At 37.7% G+C, this 18,378-nt stretch overlaps 1 long non-coding RNA gene across 1 annotated transcript; it reads right to left on the bottom strand.

Annotated features, from left to right (window-relative positions):
- Positions 1-845: 845 nt before the first annotated feature.
- LOC147833453 (uncharacterized) lies at positions 846-17,487 on the bottom strand. The gene is made up of 3 exons (XR_015511999.1): positions 17,355-17,487; positions 12,879-12,929; positions 846-987 (listed from the first exon to the last, which is right to left on the bottom strand). It is a non-coding gene; the product is annotated as an uncharacterized LOC147833453 (long non-coding RNA).
- Between the last annotated feature and the right edge of the window lie 891 nt (positions 17,488-18,378).

The following is an 18,378-nucleotide window of genomic DNA, read 5'->3' as shown; positions in this document are numbered from 1 at the left end:
TTTATTATTTAAAATAATATATAAATAATATAATATAAAAATATATATTTATTCCTTTTGAAATGCATCAATGATAAATTAATGATAAATACAGAACATATAATCTAGGAACTATCAGTATTAGAATTGAAACTCAAAGTTTGCAATCACCTGAGGGTGAGTAAATTTCCATTTTGTGTGAACTATCCACTTAAATCACGATAGATCCAACTTTCATTAAATGGTGCCCAGAATATGACACATTAATAATATAGTAATAATAATAATAAAGGAGCGGTGTTCATGAGACGGTGTGGTTCTGTACCCGAAAGCAAAGAGGAGATTCCTGAAGCTCTGTCCCACTGATCCACACTTGTGACAGGTGATCCGGGGATTAGACTGGTGTTGGTTTAGGCTGGTCCAGGACAGAAAGACAGACAGAAGGACAGGGCCTGTCACCCTGCCAGAGCCTCGAGTCATTGAGAGGTGAAAGCTGCTGAAAAAGAGGATGAGCAGGACAGGCACGAGGGGACGGATAGGGTCACTGAGGTCACAGCAGGGAATTATGGTTGATGAGTAACAGAGAGACCAGATTAATGTGGCCATTAATACCAGATGGAAATAGGATAGGACTAGAAAGAACAAAATGTTATCACTTTGCACGGTTTGTTAAATGAAGTGGGTGAAGTGGCATGTTACTGTAATTGTCGCAACACAGGCTCATTCTGAAAACGCAGCCCTGTATACATTTCTGGAGATTGTGTAGCCATAAGTACGTATGGCTGCATTTTGTCTTTAAAATGAATGCTACGGGGCGGTATCGGTATGATGAAGTTCCTTTTCGCACTAACCGGCTGACCGCTTACCTCCATGTGGATGGCTTTCCCACTGTTACCAGTTTGTCCAGTAGCTCGCCATGTACGTTGGCAGACTTGAGATGCAGAGAGAAGTTGACCACGATGACAGGGTTTGAGTCCGGTGAAGAATGGTTTCAGAAAGCGGGTAAGACTAAAACAGAAGCCAAAAAATAAAATAAAAAAGTAAATAACAGTGTGAGAATGTGGTAAAATATGAAAACTAAAAATCAGGCGAGGGCTTTTCTTATTCTGGATTGCTTTTTAAAACTGTCAGTTGGGTTTAGAAGAGAGGGGAGGCGAGTCAATCGGTGCCTTTGAAAACACTTTGTTGGGTTTAGGGAAGGAGAGGAGGTGGGTCAGTCGATCGGTCATTCAGTCAATCAGTCAAAAGCGGCCCCTGGTGGATTTACGCGAGAAGAGCAGGTGCGAATGGCACTCGCAAGAGAAATTTGAGATCTGAAAAAGCGTACACACAAAAAACTTTTGGCTGCTAAAATATTTCAGCCAAATTGTATTTTAAGAAAAAATGGTTAAATTGTAAAAATAAAAAAAATTTGAAATGCGTTCATCAGTCAAAAATCTAACATTAAGCCAATTACACTATACGTGCAATAAAAAAATAAACAATTTTTATATGAAAATTATAAAAAAATTAAATGTCTATAAATCAAATTTCAAGCTAAATAAGTTAAAATATTTAATTAAAATATATAAAAGAAATAAATATTAGGTTCAGCAATATGGTGGCTCAGTGGTTAGCACTGTTGCCTCACAGCAAGAAGGTCACTGGTGGAGTTTGAATGTTCTCCCAGTGTTCGAGTAGGTTTCCTCCGGGTGCTCCGGTTTACCCCACAGTCCAAAGACATGCGCTTTAGGTGAATTGAATAAACTAAATTGGCTGTAGTGTATGTGTGTGAATGAGTGTGTATGGATGTTTCCCAGTACTGATTTGCAGCTGGAAGGGCATCTGCCATGTAAAACATGCTGGATAAGTGGTGGTTCTTTCCGCTGTGGCGACCCCTGATGAATAAAGGGACTAAGCCAAAGGAAAATTACTGATTGCATGCATTTTAAGTTTATGTACATGGTAGACATATGGACTTTTTCCCTCTTTAGGACTCTAGTTCAATCCAATTGGATTCTAGTTCAATCCAATTGGATTCTAGTTCAATCCAATTTTAGGTTTAAAAAAAAACACACAAACACAATTCAATTATGTCTACAAAATAAAAATAAAAAATCTACAGGTTTTAAAATCCTCTAAAAGAAATGAATTCATGTGTGTTTAAACTTATAACTGCTATAGTGTAAATATAGATCAATATTTGATGATGCTGGATCTTTGTCAGGTGCACCGCATGACCTATTCTGTTTCAGAAAAGGGCCCCTGTGACCCCACCAGTGGGGGACAGAAGCCATCAGCACTTCTCTGCGCTAACAAAGAGCTCCCTTTGCCAAGCCAAATAGGTGTGTGTGGTTGATGCGGTATTACCTCATGCAGAGTCACTTATCTGTCTTCTGCTGGATGACCTTGCGCTGACCTACAGGAGTATCTTTTTCACCTGTCTGCACATAAACTGTTGCCATTGGCTATAGTTGCTCTGATTCACACTGACTGCTCTGGTCATTCGACAACAAGAGTCTCTGTTTGTACAGCAGTATATAGAGACAGGAGCCATTTAAAACAACAAGGGTGGAGAAGTTTTTGACCCTCTGACTCCCTCCTGTGGCCATGTCAGGGCGAGAGGTGTCTGTCTGAACAGAGCTAAAACGTTTTCAAATGTTCAAATACTTTTAGAAATCGATTATCAAGAGCTTTTAAGCATTATGAATATATATATATATATATATATAGTTGAAGTCAGAATTATTAGCACCCTTGAATTATTAGCACCCCTGTTTACCCCCCTAGGTGAATTAGGTCAAATAGGAATTTTTTTTTTTTTTTTAATAAAACTGTTTTTACAATAGTCGAAATGAAAGAAATGAAAAAATAATTCTTCAGAAAAGAAAGTCTAAAAAAATATTATCAGACAGTGTGACATAATTAGACATAGTTAAACATAATTTGGAAAATATTTTAAAAATAAATATTCCAGGGGAGGGGTCAATAATTCTGATTTCAACTTTGTATATATATATATATATATATATATACAATGACAAATATTTTTGATTACTGCAGTAATAATAAAATATTCTGAATAATCTTTTCAAATAAATGTAGGTGGAAATGACTTCATTTGACTTTTTATGAAAGTAAATTGTTTATAAATGTATGCAACTTTATTTTCAGTTGAATTCATACCATGTAATCAAATACAAATAACACCTTTTCTAAGGGGTCAGAATAACTTTTTCACCTAGCAAGAGAGGAGCCAATAAAATAAGAAGCTGCATAGCAACATTCATGCAATAATATGGAAGCCATAAACACCTTTAGCAACTATTACATGACTCAGAACACTCTAAAACACCCTAGCAACCACTCAAAATAGGATTTTGAAACCATGGAAAAATACGCCAAAACATGTGTACAACAGCCTAACAACCACCTGGAACATCCTAGCAAGACCCTATTAGCTACTCAGAACAATGCATATCCAGTGGTGTAAAGTAACAAATTACAAATACTCAAATTACTGAAATTGATTAATTTTTCTCAGGAATTGTAATTTTAGCAGTTTTAAAAATGTGTATTTTTACTTCCCTTGAGTACATTTTAGTACAGTATCTGTACTTTTACTTCACTACTTTCCTTCATTCTACAGTAACTACATTTTCTTGTCTATGGGGATTAGAAAACATCAATGTCCAACGTCCAACCTAAAACCAACCAAATATTAATGTCTAATGATGTTACAGCTGATGTTGTGTGGACGTTACCACTATGACGTTAATCAAATGTAGGATTTTGGTTGCCATACCCAACGAATAAATGCCAGTGTTTGACATCAATATGATTTTGACATCACGTTGGATTTTGGGTACTTTCTTAAAATTTTAAATCAACCAAATATCAACATCATTTGATGTTGTTATTGGACATCAAAATAATTGTCCTTAGACGATGGCTAAACATAGAATATGGGTAACCTCACATCGAACTAAATCGAACCTAATATCAATGTCTTATCATGTTATGTGCCTGTAGGGCAATAATTAATGCACTACAGAATGTTACGTTTACACACACATACACAAATTACATGTAAATGCATCAACTTTTCAGTGTAATACTCCATACTCTTGAGTACTTTTGAAAGGTCTACATTCTGCTCATACTTTAAGTAATATGTACAACAGATACTTTTACTCTACTGGTACTGGTACATCCACAGAAGTAGTGGTATTTTTACTTAAGTATGTTTTTTCAGTACTCTTTCCACCACTGTCCATATTGCAACACCCAATCAACCAATAAAAATACCTTGGCAACCACTCAAACAAATTGGAAACCAAATGCCAATAACAAACTTTTAGCAACATACCAACACCCACCATGTTAACAACTGCATGACATCACCCTAGCACTCTTAGAAACCAGTAATACCCCTGCAATACCCTAGAAACAACCCAGAACACTCTTAGCAACCTTACCACTTGATTTACCTTGGCACCTACATAGCAACACCACGACAATTTATGAAATTGACCCATTGATTGCATAGTATGGAAAAAATAACTCAATGGGTACCATCAACCAGCAATTTTCAAAACATCTTCTTTTGTGTTCAACAGAAGAAAAAAAAATCAAATAGGAATAAGTGAAATGAGTAAATGATGACAGAGATAGAATTTTTGGGAAAAATATCTTGTTCATAGGCCAGCATGGTGGCTCAGTAGTTGGCACTCGCCTCAGAGCAAGAAGGTCGCTGGTTTGAGTCCTGGCTGGGCCAGTTGGTGTTTCAGTGTGGATTTCACGTTTTCCCCATGTTTGCATCGGTTCCCTCCCGGTGCTCTGGTCCACAGACATGCAGTATAAGCTTAGTTGGCCGTAGTGTATGAGTTGTGGGTTGCAGCTGGAAGAGCATCTGCCGCATAAAACATATGCCAGAGTTATTGACGGTTCATTTTGCTGTGGCGACCCCAGATAAATCAGAGACTACGCCGAAAAGTATAGAGTGAGTGTCTTTTTAATGCCTTACCTAATGCTAATAAATGAAACATTACTATAAAGCAGAGGTGTCCAAACTTGGTCCTGGATGGCCAGTGTTCTGCAAAGTTTAGCTCCAACTTCCTTCAACACACCTCCCTGGAGGTTTCTAGCATGCCTAAAATAAGCTTGATTAGCTGGTTCAGGTGTGTTTAATTGGGGTTGGAACAAAAATACGCAGGACACCAGCCCTGAGTTTGGACACCCCTGCTATGAAGTGTTATTCAATTCCCTTCAGTTTAAACTTGAACTTTGCTATTTTCGTGGTCAGTGGCTTCACCTCTGAGCAAAGTCTTGAGAAGCCACAGCAGTTCATGGAAAAAGGCATGTCACATTTGCAGATTTAAGTCATGAGAAACTGTCTTAGAAAGAGAATCTAACTGGAGAGTTGGTCAGCGCAGGATGTGACCCTCAAGGTTCACTGACATACAGAGGGTGAGCGATTGATGCTGATCAGGCCGTGGAGCAGGTTGACATCGAACAAGAGCCGGTGTAACCAGAGCGCTGAGAAACACACGGCCACAAAGTCTTCAGGAGTAGTTTGACTAGTGCACTCAAAACAAGAAAGAAAGAAAAAGGGCCCATAAACGTCCGTGAATCCTCTGATGGAGATGTCCTAGGCATGCTTGGATCTTCAAAGGGTGCAGGTGAGAGAGTCATTGTGCTCCCTGACGTCTCACGTTACCCTTTTAGCTCCCAAAGGGGGGCAGAACATCAAAGAGGAGGCTTAAAAAGCCTGTCATTGCTCACCTCCACATACCTGCAGTCCGTAGTCTCACTCCCGTCTGCTCGGGCCAACAGCTGCAACTCAAAGGAAGAGCTCTTAACTGTATTCTGTCAAGACAAACAATGGGGCTCTTCCAAAGGGCTCGCCCCCAAGCTGAGTGATTGGCATATATAAGGATATGATGGGATTATTTAATTCATCTGTGACAAATGGATACAGATGCTTTGAGACCTGAAGAAGAGTAATGCATTTTTATGGTGCACAATCAACAAAGTCATATCAAAGTTTGCAAAGATTAATCAGAACTTTGCATGCACTTCAATATCAAAGACTATTCTGCTCAGCAAGGATTTACCTTAACATGGTAGTTACTTACTTCTAGGTCCGTTATTGAGCTGCAACGTGTTGGTGCTTCGTAACATCTCATTTTTACAAGGTGGGTCATTAGCCCAACACTCAACCCCTAACCTGGAGGACCAGGACAGACACACATACACCACGGACAATTTAGCTTACCCGATTCACCTATAGTGCATGTCTTTCGACTTGTGGGGAAACCAGAACACCCAAAGCAAACCCACGCAAAAACGGGGAGAACATGGAAACATGATCAGGGCTTAAACCAGCAACCTTTTTGCTGTGAGGTGACACCGCTACCCACTGCACCATCCTAACATGGTAGTAGATGTAAATATTCCACCAGGTTGCAAACTGCATCTTTCTCTAATATCAGCCATATGATCAAGATAAACATTATGAACAGTCTTGATTTAGACAAATATTGTTGATAATCTCCAAGCAAGGCCACATATTAAATTATTTTTTAAGTAGATCGTCCATATAGAAACAGTTTAGTTTAAGTAACAGTCCCCACTATTAACGTGTTAGTCCACCCAAAATGAATATTGTGTTATTAATTATTCGTCCTCATTTTGCTCTAAATGCCTTTGTTTGTCTTTGTAACATCAATTATTTCAGGGGAAATTTAAGAGAGCTCTCATCCTCTAAACAGCAAGATTTATGCTGCAGATGCCCTTCCAGCGCTGGGAAACACCCAGAGAGGGGTCTGGATGCAGATTTGGTGCAGTGCAATCTGAGCTGCATCCAATGCTTTTTAATGTGCTCACCTAACCCCACCCCTAACCTTACCCCTCACAGTGATGTCACTAGCTCCATTTGAGTGCATGAGTGTCATTTGTGTCAAATGTTCAACATCCTTCAGTTCAAACTGAATATTTTCAAGTTATAAGAATATGCACAGTGCTCATGAATGCGTGCCATATATAAAGATACTCGGGAGAAGAAACTGTTGAATAAAGTATTATCGTAGCTTGGTAAAATGGCTAAACCATCATTTATTTGAATGTTACTAACTCAGTTTTTTTTAAATGGTCTGAATAGTGCTTAAGATGACCCCAGTCTACTTTGAAAAACCCTACAGTAGTCATTCCAGCATTGGAACTAGACCTTTAAATTAAAGTAGATCCATTGGTTCAACGAGTCTAATTCTTTCTGAGTGGAAAACCTACAGAGAAAGTGACAGCACTAGGATCCACTTTGGCATGATGAAAAGTCGGTGGAGGAAGTGCAATGCATTTGGTACTACAGTTAAACCTTGGGTCCAGTCATTTATGTAGATGGAAATTTGATGTTTGCTACCTACCTAGAAACTGCCTAGGTATAGCACTCAAAACAATGATGAACATGGTCTTTTTCAGCATTTATCGGTTTAATATACATGGTTTAGACTAAACCAAAGTTAATCCACAATTAGGACATTTAAAAAACTTTTACAAACGTGCCTTAGAAAAATCATAACTGGTGTCCATCCTATAGGACAAAACAAAAGTGCTGATATATTTTTAAGATCCGTCAGTGTACTTTCTTTAAATTTTCAACAGCTCAGACTTCATTTAGTCTAGGACTAGTCTTAAGCCTTGTCTGTGAAACCAAGGGTTCAAGTGGTTGGCTTTGCTCACAAACTCCATAAAAATATTGCTAAGTTACGAAGTATGCTATCCATCTCAGATGCAGAAAAGCTAGTTCATGCTTTTATGACTTCTAGGCTGGATTACTGTACTGCTCTGTTCGCTGGTTGCCCAGCATCCTCTATTAATAAACATCAGTTAGTACAAAATGCAGCTGCCAGAGTTCTTACCAGGTCTAAAATATATGATCATATCACCCCAATTTTATCCTTCCTACACCAGCTGTCTGTTAAGTTCTGTATTGATTATAAAATATTGCTTCTTACCTATAAAGCTTTAAATAATCCAGCTCCTATTTATCTTACCAACCTTCTGTCCCGCTACAATCCAACCTGCTCTTTGAGATCTTAAAACTCAGGGCTAGTGCTAGTTCAAAAAGTTTGATCCTTAGAGATTTTACCTTGCAATCACAGTTACTGTATGTATACAACTGACATTTGGGCAGCATAAAGATTCCTATATTTATGTTGTGTCTATTTCCATTTTTGCACAAACTAAATCTCAGTGAAAAACTCAAACTGCTTTCATATTGAACAGGCATTGTCGTTAAAAATGTCAGATTTCATACCTTTGACATTTTATGGACCAGTATAATGTCCAAAAGAATAATTGGCATTTTCCTTTATACTCAGGCCAGTAAGCTCAAAGCACGTCCAGGACTCTGAAGTTCAGACCAGAGCTTGTGATCTTAACAAGCAGAACATCTGTCAGCGCACATTTGAAGCTGGCAAAAAAATACCAAGAAAGTATGGTGAAATAAGTTTGAAATGAATTTCAGCTAATGCTCAGTGCCTAGGTGATTAAAGTTTTCGATTATGACTTACTCGCATCAATAATCACATATTTTCTAGAGCTTTAATGGTATCATGCCTAAATGTCATCTAAAGAAGGTGCTGAAAATGATGCAGACTGACTGCTGTGTTTTCAAGCTCCTGACATCATTCTGCATTCAACACCCTGCATTTGATTCTAAATGATCGCATTCTAGACCTAGATGCAGAGATTTCAACATCTCGAAACATACTGTTTAGTGCATTGTTTGCAGATAGAGGCATGTGTTCCAGCATTACGTAGTTCTGGGTTATTTATAATTCTGCTGCATTCAAGGTTAATTCATTCGTTCATATTTCAGTCTTGTTAACTGCATCAAGGGAAGAGTATCATAGTAACCAGACACAGCACCTGCTTCTTATTACAGAGTAATCGCATTTTCCTGTCCATACCAGCAATGCTGTTGATCTTTGAATATTGCTGATATCTTCTGGAAACACTTCTCGCTATCATTTTTTTCACTCTGCACACATTATTATGTACACCTTAGTTGTGCTGGATAACACCTCTTTTTAATTCAAAACCTTAATTCCTTGAGGCTCTGATTCACACACGGTACTGTAAATCTTCTTGAGAGATAGGGATCGAAAATGTTTATAAGTGATTCTGGCCTTACTACCAGAATGTTGCAGAAGAAACTGAAACCTTGCATCATCTCCCATGGCCTGCACAGTCACCAGATCTAAATATTATTGAGCTACTTTGGGGTGTTTTGGAGGAGTGAGTCAGGAAAGCATCACATAGTGACTTGGCCACTATTCTGCAAGAAGAAATCAAAATCCCTCTGGCCATTGTGCCATTGTATCTGACATTCATAAGACAAATTGATGCCGTATTGGCCCATACTAATGAATTAGTTTGGTCTAAATATTATTGCATTCCCTAGGCAAGTGAGTTTTTCTGAGTGGATGTAAATTGTGGTCTCAGTTTCCTGTTTATAACTGACAGGAGTGCCATTACAGTGCCACCGGTGCTCTTCTGCAGATCTTGATAGTGAAGATATCTTCTTCCAATTCACAACAGTTTAGGCTCATTCATTCTTTCATTTTCGGCTTAGTCCCTTTATTAATCTGGGGTTGCCACTGCGGGATTAACTGCCAACTCATCCAGCATATGTTTTACGCTGCAGATGCCATTCCAGCAGCAACCCATCACTGGGAAACTCTCATACACACTCATTCACACACATACACTACAGACAATTTTTAGCTTACCCAATTCATCTGTACTGCATGTCTTTGGACTTGTAGGGGAAACCAGAGCACGTGGAGGAAACCCACGTGAACTCAGGGAGAACATGCAAACTCCACACAGAAATGCCAACTGACCCAGCCGAGGCTCGAACCAGCGACCTTCTTGCTGTGAGGCAACAGCACTACCTACTGTGCCACCACGTCACCCCAGTTTAGACTCTTACAGACCTATTTGAAGTTGCCTGTTTGACTGCAGAACAACCAACAAGTTCTCAATAAAAAATCTGCGTAAAACAAGTCTTTTGGCTCGGGTTCTGAAATTTTCCTACAGTAGCAACAACTGCTTATTTAAGTTACCGTTACCATCCTATCATCAAGTTTGACCATGGTCCTCTAACCACTGACATCAACAAGCCATTTCTGGCAACAGAGCTGCCACTCACTGGATATTTCATTATCTATAAGTCCTAGAGAGGATTTTGCATGAAATGTGCATGAAAATCCCACAGATATTCAGACCAATCACACCATAATGGCCAATCAGTCTATTCTGATGCTAGTTTTCAATGGCAGATCATCTTGTAAAAGCTGATGTGCCTCACTGCCCATTGCTGTCATGTAAACGACTGAAAAAATACTTGCAATAACAATCAATTGATCAATAACTAATTAGCAGGTGACTATTAAGATCAAATTGAAGAAGCTGCTTAATAATAACTACTTATTCCAACCGGGGTCTACAGAAAAGCACTTTTGTAATACACAACACATCCATCCTTGAAGCAGATGAGCTACAGCAGCAGAGAAGCACACCATAGACACAAAAAAAGAACAATTAAATGTATAAAAAATTTGCCTAAACTGATGAGTCTCAATTCAAACAGTAACATTCGGATGGTAATGTCAGAATTGGGCATAGACAACATGAAATCATGCACTCATCCAACAGTATGCACTTCAGAAACATACCTTGAGCGAAAATATAAGATTTTGAAGAAACAAGGAGAAGTAAGCAACATGTTATGTTACATAAAAACCAACAATGCAACTGTTTAGTTACTTTAGTAGCGCACTAACATAACCCATTAACTTTGCAAGTGCAATAGAGTGTAATGTGGCAAACAGCAGGCTGTGATCCGTTATGTAAATATCATCAATGGTCCAAATGTGGCGGCTGAGGCTCTAGATCTTTACGGCTGCATCTGGGGAAAGTATGATGAGGTGCTAAGTGTGTCATAAAGGCAGATCAACACTCTCTAAATCAGGTGAGGGCTCTTTCATTCCTTAGCTTTCAAAAACCCTGAGCTAACTGCGGCTTAAATAATTACACCGTGCACTGATGTTTAACTGCATCATCAGAGGTGCTGATAAAAATTATTCACCATTATTCGCTTGGTGAATTTCTCCTTTCTTCATAAGCCAAAGTAACTGTTGAAAGAACAAGCTAATACAATTTACGGGTGCTACTAAAGGTTTTTAATGCTCCAAGCACAGCCACTGATTATTTCCAAACCGAGGGTTTTTGGGGAGTTTTTGTCCTACTTTAAAATATTTCTTATATAAATTTAAAGCCAGGTTTATAACCAGGTTAAAGTAACAAATTACAAATACTCAAATTACAATAATTGAGTAATTTTTTTTTCAGGAATTGTAATTTACTAAGTAGTTTTAAAAATGTATACTTTTACTTTCCCTTGGGTACATTTTTAGCGCAGTCTCTGTACTTTACTCCACTGCTTTCCTTCAACCTGCAGCTACAACTTTATTTCTTTCTTGTCTATAGTGATTGGCTAAAATGGAAAAATCAGTCCTGTGATTCCCGCCCAATCAAATCGCACATGGAAAGTAAATCGCACCACACTGGACACTTCAACAAGATGTCCAAAATCTTTACACATATTAACCCAGAGACTGATAAGACTGCATGTCATTGATGAGGAAATGAAGGATGTTGACTGTATGATGACTGAACATTGCCTTTAACAATCACTAAAGGGAATGCATGAATAATGGAAGGAAGGGGTGAATGAAGGAAGGGCCGAACAAGGAATGGAAAGAAGGACCAAATGAAGGAAAGATTCAAGAAAGGACTGAACAAACTAAGGAATAAAGGGATTAATGAATAAATTAATAAATGAAACAAAAGAATGAAAGAATGAAGGAAAGAACAAATAAATGAAGGAACAAGCAAAAAAATTAATGAAGAACAGAACAAACAAACAATGGAAGGAAAGAAGGAAAAAATATTGTAAGATCAATAGATGCACTTCTAATGGCAGTCAACATTCATTTGAATAAATGAAAGCAGACTACTTAACTCATTTGGTCCAGTTAAGTAAGGCAAACTCTTTAAGTCTTTTGAGTATGTCAAGCTGCTGTGATCAAGCCATTGTAATGTTTTTTCAGTGAATATTAAATTACTGAAAGAGCTGCAGTTTATTTTATATTTTTATAGGTATATTTTACATGTTTTAAAAGTAACTTCAAAGTAATTAGTAATCTGATTACTTTTTAGATTAAGTAGTTAGTAATGTAATCAGTTTACAAAATTTCCACTAGTAATCAGTAATTTGTAATCTATTACTTTTTTAAAGTACCTTACCCAACACTGTTCCTCATAAATAAAATTTGGGTCGACCTGGTCAAAATATTCATTTTGCATGAACTGTTCCTTTCAATTCATTCACCAAACCTGTAACAATTCACCTTTTCTTTATTGCAATCCAACAGGGTGGAATTTGGAAATCATTTAAAGCCTTGAAGATTTAGTACAGACGGTGTAAAAACCTCTATAAAATAATTGTTTAGAAAATGGAAACTTGGACTTGCTGGATATCCAGATGAGGAAATGAAGTGCATAACAGGAAGCCAAATTCAATAAAGCTGAGGTTCAATAACTTTCAAAAGGAAACAGAATGGAAAAGCGTGCGATATTGTCCCCTGATGGCATAACTCGGCACGAGCGTGAACAGCACACCCAAAGAAATTCTCTTCGTCTTTCCATCACTATAAAGCTAGCAACCAAGCAACATAACACCTTGCCAAGCTAAGCCTTTATGGCATTTTTATTTCATTTTTAAATGTCCCTCTTTCATTTATTTTCCTTCTGTTTTCCTGGAGACAATAAAAATAGGAGTTGTGTCCTACCTTTGAAAGGCCTGGTGTGGGTTTTCAGTGTGGTCTTAGACTTCTCTCCTCCTGTGGATATGACACATGGAAAAACTTATAATAAATGTATATTGATTAATGGCTTCTTGATGGTCTAAAAGCTGCATAATGCATATTCGATTTTACCATAATCTAAACAAACTTTTGATCTGTGCCTACAAACATCACGGTTTAGAAATTTTGGGAACAAACACTGAAATCACACATCAAATCAATTTGCCCACATATGCAAACATATCCAATACAGAACATGCTGTGCTATTTATTGTATCATAAAAAAATCTGAATGATATCACACATTCGTTTGTACAACCAGTTCCATATCTTGCATAAACCCGCATGCGAAAACCACTAATCATTTCCAAATCAAATAGCCCCCATGAGAGACACAGATCTGAGTGTAATTTTGACACAGTGAGCGATTGGATCCTTGAGCATTGGTGATCAAACTGTACAGATTTGTGGTTCATTTGCTGCTGCAAAGTAGGAAAAAAACCCTTATGGCAACACTGTTTAAATATGAACGTTAAGCAAGCACAACTTCAGTTGCACAAATGCCAAACTCTTCAAGTGCACTGATTAAAAGAAGCCTCATAACCGCATCAGCGTTCACATCACACATATCACAGAAAACAGGCAACACAAATCTATTCAATATCACATAAATCACATTATTAATCACCTGTTCGTACTTAAAACCCAGTTTTTAACATTCTAATGGCAGTCAACATTCATTTGATAAATGAAAGCAGACAGTCTACTACTACTTAACTCATTTGGTCCAGTATTAGTAGACTGTCTGCAAGTTGAAACTGCTCCTTCAACAGACATTTAACTGACTATAAGAAATTTTACAAGTACATGCCAACTTACGCTAACCCTAAGCCCAAACTAACAGTTTACTCATAATCCAATGAAAATTAGTTGGCATGTAGATACTAACTAAATTTTACAAATGGACCATCAAAATAAAGTGTGGTCTTTAGATTATATTGAACATTTTAAAAAGGGTGTGTAACTGTCAGCGTCAAACAAAATATCAGTATCAAAATCACAGTAATTATTTAGAGTTCCACAGAAGTGTTATATGAATGTGTCTGAAAATTTTAAGCGAGCTAGAAGAACTAATTACACGTTTATGATGTTTATGGCAATGTATTTTTAAAGTTAATCAATCGATTGACACAGCAATGTAATGTAAAGAGAAAATAAGACTTTTTTGACAGGTTTGCTTTCACTTTTGTAAGGATTAGTTGACCCAGGCTCATAAAATGTACTGCTATATACATTTCTGAAGTGCACCAAATGACTACACCAAAGGCTGCTGTGTGCACTATTTAAGATCTCAGATTTCTCTCGAGTGCCAGTCGCACCTGCTCTTCTTGTGCAAACCACCAGAGGCCACTTTCGACTGACTAAATGATTGACTGACCCACCCTCCTCCTTCCCTAAACCTAACCATTAGTGTTTTTAGCATTGATTGACCTGCTCACCCACTTCCCTAAACCCAACCAACAGTTTTCAAAAGCGATCCAGAAAAGGAAAAGCCCTTGCCTGATTTTTAACACGATTTCAGATTTTACCACATTCTCACCCGGTTATTTTTTAGTTGATTTTATTTTTTGTCTTCTGTTTTTGTCTTACTAGCTTTCTGTTTTTTCACCAGACTCAAACCCCGTCGTCTTGGCCAGCTCTTCTCTGCGTCTCAAGTCCGCCAACTTACATTGCGAGCCACTGGACTTTCTGGTAACATCAGGAAACCCGTCTATATACAGAGAGAAGCGGTCAGCAAGTAAGCGTGAAAAGAAACGGCATCATACCACCTCGTAGCTTTCGTTTTAAAGACAAAATCCAGCCATACGTACATACGTGGCTTCATAATTAGTGACTTTCAGAAATGTACATAGGGGTATGTTTTCAGAATGAGCCTGTGTTGGGATTAGTTCAACCCAATATTAAAATTATCATTGTTTACTGAACCACATGCCATCACAAATCCATAAGACTTCAGATGAAGATTTTTTTTTATGAAATCGGAAATTTATTCATGACATTAACCCTTTATTCCCTGCAGCCGAATCTCCATCTGTCAGTGACCATCACCCCTGCGCTCTGCTAGAGTTTGAAAGGAAGGCACATTCACATTTTACTCGATCTGAAACGCCATATTAGTGATGTACCGTATCGACATTGACGCGTTCAAGCAAAAGATCCGAACCCAAATCGATTCATTTATTTGACACTTGAGTTGACTATTTAGTTAAAGAATCAATAGTTTTAAACACAGTGCACTTTCAGATTTAAATCCCAGCTGGATGTTTTCATTAACTTAGAGCTGTTACACACTGCATGGAAGGTCTTTTTCAAAAACCCATAATAGGGGCTCTTTAAAAGGTCTTTATCAAACTACACCCCCATCTGTATTTGGATTCTTCTTTTACTTATGTGTTCAGATCCATAAAACTATACACAGGGTTCACAGAGGACAGTCACTTTGCTAGCTGGAGCTTCCAGGAGCATGTGTGTGTCTGTTTAGCTCCATCACCTGTGGGCTGTAGACAGGTGTGATGCTGCCTCAGCCAAGGTGAGCTCCAGGGGCGGTGTTTACCTGCACAAATTCATCTGACTCGATAGGGGTGACAGTCTTTGAGGAATCATGAGGGAGAAAGCAAGAATTCAGTGTCTTGCGTATTTCCAGGCTTTGCTGAACGTAAACCCTCATGTACAGTACATTCCATGGCACAAGTCAGACATGAGAGGCTCGACACCCCCAATTACACACCCTCACGCTGCAATCACATCCTCCCTGCGTGCACTTAAGCATATCACAGAAATTCAAACCCAATGACCCAGGGATGAAGAAAAACATGAATTTTTAAAAATATTTTTATAATGGCAATGGACTGGTGTTTATTTTTGGGATTTTCTTTCACAATGTAAAAATGACACAATTAACAGTTGTTAATTACTAAGAATAAAATTTGTAGCTAATGATTTAGGAGTATTTCCTAGTTTATTTATGCTTACAAATAGCATTATGGGACTTTAATTTTAGCTGCAAGGGATGATATTGAAAATTAAATTCTGCAGTTTAACAAAGTCTGTATATATATATATATATATATATATATATATATATATATATATATATATATATATATATATATATATATATATATATATATATATATATATATAATAAATAAAGGAGGAAAATCTCAGCATAATTTCAAACTACAGCTGATCAAATCATTATAAAACAGGTGACATTCTAAGTCAATCTCGTTCTTTTATATGTATGTAATCTAGTCGTGTTTGCTTTGCTTTGGCTTTTTCAGGGTAAATTATTGTGATATCCCAATTGCAACAGAGAAATACTGGGAGATATCTCTGTAGACTGATGGCATTTCATGCCGCTCAGCCTTATAATCTTAAAATGTGAGCAAAATCACCTGTTTTGTCATTACTTTAGACATTACGCTAGAGAATCATTCAAACACTAGCTCTGTGAAGTTGGTAAATCAGTAACGGTTTCTGCTGTTCTGACATCAGCTGCAGATGTGAATGAATGGCGGAAGAAAGTAATTCGTCATTCAAAAATGTTTTGAGACTCTCAGTGTTTGATTTTCTTTTTTATGGACACGATTATGCCGTCGAACTGTTGTATAAACGACCAGGCACGCCTATACAAAGCATATACAAAGCATGCCTTCCACCAGTGCCAATATACAGCCATATCACACTGCTACTCGTGTGATATTGCTCAACTTTTGTGAAATGAATTAGTTCTTGGGATAGAAAAGCATATGTATTTTAGCAAAAATTAGGAGCTACCTTATATTAAGTTGAATCAAATCAACCTTACAAATGAACAATATCATCTTACAATAAACAATAGACTATTGTCAGTTCAGTTAAGTCATCTGTATAACTTAAAAATATATGTTGAAACATGTTTAACTTGTTTTAATAAGACAAAGGAACAGAAAAACTTTTTACTTAATTTAAAAAAATTTACTGGTGTATTGATCATACAGTTTTGTTGTTGTTGTTGTTGTGAATGCATAATTGTGAATGAATAATTTCTTTTGACCTTACATTTTTAAACAGTAAAGTGCAACTAAATAATAGTATGTTTAATTAACATATTTTAAGGGGATATTTAAACCAAGCACAAAGTCAAAACATTCGAGAATTAATATGGCTACACAAACTGAATTTGGCACATATTAATCATTACTTATTGGTCTACCTGTTTGTCCAGGTAAGGGCAGAATTTAATAAAACCCAGTGTTTTGGTAGGCCTATAGTTTTTGTGCAGTCCAATATGATCAATCTGACCCTGCTTAAAAAAACTGCCTAAGATGCTTGGCTAGTTTTAGCTGGTTGACTAGCCTGGTCGGTTTAAGCTGTCTATTTTTACCAGGGGAATCTATGAAAACAGAAGAAGATTACCTCATATGTTGCTCTTCTTTTCCCCCACTGTTGAAACTGGTCAGCCTGGTTTATGCCTATAGGAATGGAAAGAGAAAGATGCAGAGGTTGGTGTGATGGGAACCACAGTTGCCACTTGGCACCCACGACTCATTAAAATGCAGCGGGATGAACGCGTTAGAGGTTCCCCTCATTGAGCGTAATTATGTCGGCCCGTCGTTAAGCCATTTTCCCCTCGAACTTCCCTTGCAGATGTTTTAGAGACTTTCGAGTTTATTATCAATGTCAACAACACATTTTTTTCTTGTTTGTCAATGTTTGTCAAGTTCGCCTCAGAAAGGGGTGAAAGGGAAGTTTGTGGTAACTCTAGCGGCAATAAAACCCACTTTGACCGACGGGTTGAAAACAGATATTTTTTTAACGAAATCAGAGAATGCAAGACTTATGTAAATTGGGGGTCATGGCGGGTTAAGAGGAAATGGATGTGATAAAGGATGTGATGGTACGACAGGACGGTCATTGACTCTCAGTTTCCACTTTTTCAAAGCATGGCGTGTGTTCTAGACTCGTCTGGGTTTTCTCAAGGAGAAGAAATTCATAATCAAAGTGTTATTGCATCCCAGCCACTCCAGCGAAGTGAGAAAAGGTCGGAACTGTTGTGGAATGTCCAGTGGGAGGAAGTGAGATAATAATGGAGGCAGCTGGAATGAACAGATTTTTTTTTTTTTTTTTTTTTTTTGCTGTCAAAAAACTTAAGTAGTAAAGAGATTTTGTCATAAAGCCTATTTAAGGAAATGTATGAAAAGTCATTGACACAATTATTTGGAGTGGCTCCTCTTAGGTATAACAACCTAGCAAGTGTAAAATTAAAGCATACGGTTAGCCCTTGCTGGAGTTCATACCCAGGTGGCAAAGAATTCTGGTCCTGATTTGGCATAAATCCGGCACAGCAAGCATTTATCTGCCACTGGTATACAGCATCAAACATGACCCTGGTTTGTCAGAGGTCTTTAAAGCGGCACACAATACTTGGGCCAGATGTAAA

This window comes from Danio rerio, chromosome 16, assembly GCF_052040795.2.
Source record: "Danio rerio strain M-AB ecotype USA chromosome 16, GRCz13ab, whole genome shotgun sequence".
Classification (NCBI taxonomy): Eukaryota; Metazoa; Chordata; class Actinopteri; order Cypriniformes; family Danionidae; genus Danio; species Danio rerio.
The sequence above is the reverse complement of the archived record's forward strand: the minus strand, read 5'-3'. Positions and strand labels throughout refer to the sequence as shown.